Here is a 3937-nt window from a genome sequence, read left to right as displayed (position 1 = left end):
CTCTCTCTCTCTCTCTCTCTCTCTCTCTCTCTCTCTCACTCTCTCATGCCTGTCTGCACACTCTTCATGCTCTAACATATCTACCATAGCAAACTATATCTCTCCTTCCTCTTCTTTCTTTTCCCACTGATGCAGCCAAGTATCTCCAGTACATTGAGACACCTATCTGTATCCCTCTTTTATACTCTAACCTCTCACCTGGAACAAAGTCGCCTCCTGCAGTTCCATTCCCTCTCCCAGCTGAGAAGTCATCATCTTGCAAGTTACTTGATGACTCAGCTGATGTCAGTGCCGCTCTGTTGAGTGGTTGGCATTAGGAAGGGCATCCAGCCAGAGAAACCATGTCAAAGCAGACAATGAAATCTGGAGCAGCCCTCCAGCTTTCCACCTCCTGTCAAACTGTCCAACCTATGCCAGATGAGATATTTAGCACCAACACACAAACAATCAGAAAATATGAGATTCAAACATTGAAAGGTTGACCAAAAAAAAAAACAATGTTGCCAGTAGTGTCATTGTAAGGCATGGGTACACTGGGCAATTGCCTAGGGACCCCACTAAGGGCCCAATTCTGATGAACCTCTTCCTTTGGGTTCTTGATAGTTTCCATGTTCTAGTATTTTGGATTTGTGAATTTAAAACATTATCAAGAGAGTAAGATTGTTGCAAAAACCATTTATTACAAGCTCTGTAGCTTGGTCCAGTGAATTCTTCCTTACAAACATGAAGGAATTTGGAATAATTCTAGAAATGAACTGACCCCAAAAAATGGACTAAATAATTATAAAAAGAAGACAAGATTCACATTCAGTATTTCCTCCATTGACAAGCTTTACATGCAGTCTCATGATAATAGAGGAAGTTGTTCACAAGGATTAACAAGTTTTGATGAATTTTATTGTATAAATGTAATCAGTTGTGTGCTGTCTCCATTCTTGGATAAGTGTTTTGCTGTTAATTGAAGTTTTATGTTGAATAAAGCCATCAGATAAGGTGTCTTTCAATTGCACAACAGATAGCTAGCTGGCTAGTTGACTGGCTAGCTGGCTGGATAAATGGACAGATGGACAAACAGACGGAGGGATTTAAAGACAGATAGATGGATGGACAGATGGACGGATGGATGGATGGATAGATGAAGGGAGGGAGGGTAGGCTGGTAATTTGACTAGCTGGATGGATGGATGGATGGATGGAGGGCAGATTGGCTGGACAAATAGAAAAATGGACAAACAAATGGACAGATGGGTGAGAAGTTGGCTGGTTGGTTTGTTGGTTGAATATTTTAGTTTACATTTTTGTCTTTCCCTATTATTCATTAAATATTTTCATTTCGTTAATATACAAACAGCCTCTTCAAAATATCCATCTTGTTCATAATATAATAATAATAATAATAATAATAATAATAATAATAATAATAATAATAATAATAATAATAATAATAATAATTTATTGAAAGAATAAAGTATCATTAAAGAATTGATCAGAAACAAGTGCGTGACATAAATATATGAATGTAACAGTTTCAATTCTTTAAATCTGACTTCATTTTTCAATTAGAAATCAATATTGTAACTTTAAAACTGTATATATGTATGTATGGGTGTGTGTATCTGTGTATGTATGTATATATGTATATATGTGTATATGTATGTATGTATGTATGTGTATGTATGTATGTGTGTATGTATGTATGTATGTGTGTATGTATGTATGTGTGTATGTATGTGTGTACGTATGTGTGCATGAATGTATGTGTGTGCATGTGTGTATGTGTGTGTATGTATGTGTGTGCATGTGTGTATGTGTGTGTGTGTGTGTGTATGCATGTGCACATCTATTTCAGACATAGTTTATGATAAACACACATATACATATAATATAGAAGCATGCATACATACACACACACACACACATACATACATACATATATACATAGATTATAGATGGAGAGAGACAGACAGACAGACAGACAGATAGACAGGCAGGCAGACAGAGATGGAGAGAGAGACATACACTGACTCATACATACAGAACACATATTACCATACAGAGGTACTTTATACACATTCACATACCCATATACGCATGCACACATGCACATTACATATACATACATACACAACACAACACAACACACACACAAAAAACACACGCACAGCACACAACACACACACAAAAAACACACGCACAGCACACAACACACACACAAAAAACACACGCACAGCACACAACACACAAACATACAAACAGACATAGCCACACGTGTACGAGCTCACACAGTCATCCAACTAATTGTTCAAATAATATAAAGAAAACCAAATCCAGATGTTCAGTATACATGACTCAGATCCTGGAGACCGAGACAGAAAACTACTTTATAATATTTAGTTTTGTCAAGGTGGTGAGCTGGCAGAAACGTTAGCAGACAGGGCGAAATGCTTAGTGGTATATCGTCTGCCACTACGTTCTGAGTTCAAATTCCACCGAGGTCGACTTTGCCTTTCATTCTTTCAGAGTCGATAAATTAAGTACCGGTTGTGTACTGGGGTTGATGTAATCGACTGGTCCCCTCCCCACAAGTTTCTGGCCTTGTACCTAGAAATTAAAAGAATCGTTAGCACACCAAGCAAAATGCTTAGCGGCATTTCGTCTGTCTTTACGATCTGAGTTCAAATTCCGCCGAGATCGACTTTGCCTTTCATCCTTTTGGGGTCAATTAAATAAGTACCAGTTACGCACTGGGGTCGATATAATCAACTTAATCCATTTGTCTGTCCTTGTTTGTCCCCTCTATGTTTAGCCCCTTGTGGGCAGTAAAGAAATAAGAAACATTAGCAGACAGGGTGAAATGCTTGGAGGTATTTCATCTGTCTTTACATTCTGAGTTCAAATTCCACCGAGGTCAGCTTTGCCTTTCATCCTTCCAGGGTCAATGAAATAAGCACCGGTCAAACACTGGGGTCAATGTAATCAATTTAGCCCACTCTACAGAATTGCTGGCCTTGTGCCAAAATTTGAAACCAGTGTTATAATTTTGTCTCTTGGGTTCAAATTCTGTCATGGTGCTGTATAAGACATGTCTCCATTAGAACCAGTCAACTACACTCTCTTTCTCTCTCTCTCGTCTCACACTCTTTCTCTCTCTCTCTCTCACTCTTTCTCTCTCACTCTCTCACTCTTTCTCTCTCTCTCTCTCTCCCTCTCTCTCTCTCTCTCTCTCTCTCTCTCTCTCTCTCTCTCTCTCTCTCTCTCTCTCTCTCTCTCTCTCTCTCCAAAATATACTGACGTTCTCAACAGGTATAATTGTTACATTATTTACATTTGACGGATATTTGTCCTCATCTTATTTGTTGTTAAAACAACGTTTCGGCTGATATACCCTCCAGCCTTCATCAGGTGTTATATTCAAGGCAGGTGGTATTAGCCAAAATGTGTTAACAACAAACAAGATGAGGACAAATATCGTCAAATGTAAATAATGTACATAATTCCTCATCTCTTAATTATAGAACTGAACAGGTATAATTGTTATTGTAAATAGAACATATGATAATAATATTTCTATAACTTGTCTTCATGTAATATTTGTCTCAGTATTTTAGTAAATAGTTTGTAAAACATTGTTGAAATTGTATATGTTTTTAGTTTGAGAACTTCATTTATGTTTAACGTGTGTGTGTGTGTGTGTGACTGTATGCTTACAAGTGAGCAGAAAAATGAAAGTGGCACTCTGTACATTTGATAGGAGTTGCCTGGTCTGTCCTACACACCCACAAACCATTAAGTCATATGAAGCTGTGTCAAACTATCTGTCTATCTATCTATCTATCTATCTATCTATCTGTCTATCTATCTATATCTATATATCTATCTATCTATCTATCTGTCTATCTATCTATATCTATATATCTATCTATCTATTTATATATATA

At 37.3% G+C, this 3937-nt stretch overlaps 1 protein-coding gene across 1 annotated transcript in view; it reads right to left on the bottom strand.

Annotated features, from left to right (window-relative positions):
* LOC106867559 (motile sperm domain-containing protein 2) overlaps positions 1–3937 on the bottom strand; it is a 71221-nt gene that overhangs the window by 65666 nt on the left and 1618 nt on the right. The window lies entirely within an intron of this gene.

The sequence above is a fragment of the Octopus bimaculoides genome, chromosome 13, assembly GCF_001194135.2.
Source record: "Octopus bimaculoides isolate UCB-OBI-ISO-001 chromosome 13, ASM119413v2, whole genome shotgun sequence".
In the NCBI taxonomy this organism is placed as follows: Eukaryota; Metazoa; Mollusca; class Cephalopoda; order Octopoda; family Octopodidae; genus Octopus; species Octopus bimaculoides.
The sequence above is the reverse complement of the archived record's forward strand: the minus strand, read 5'-3'. Positions and strand labels throughout refer to the sequence as shown.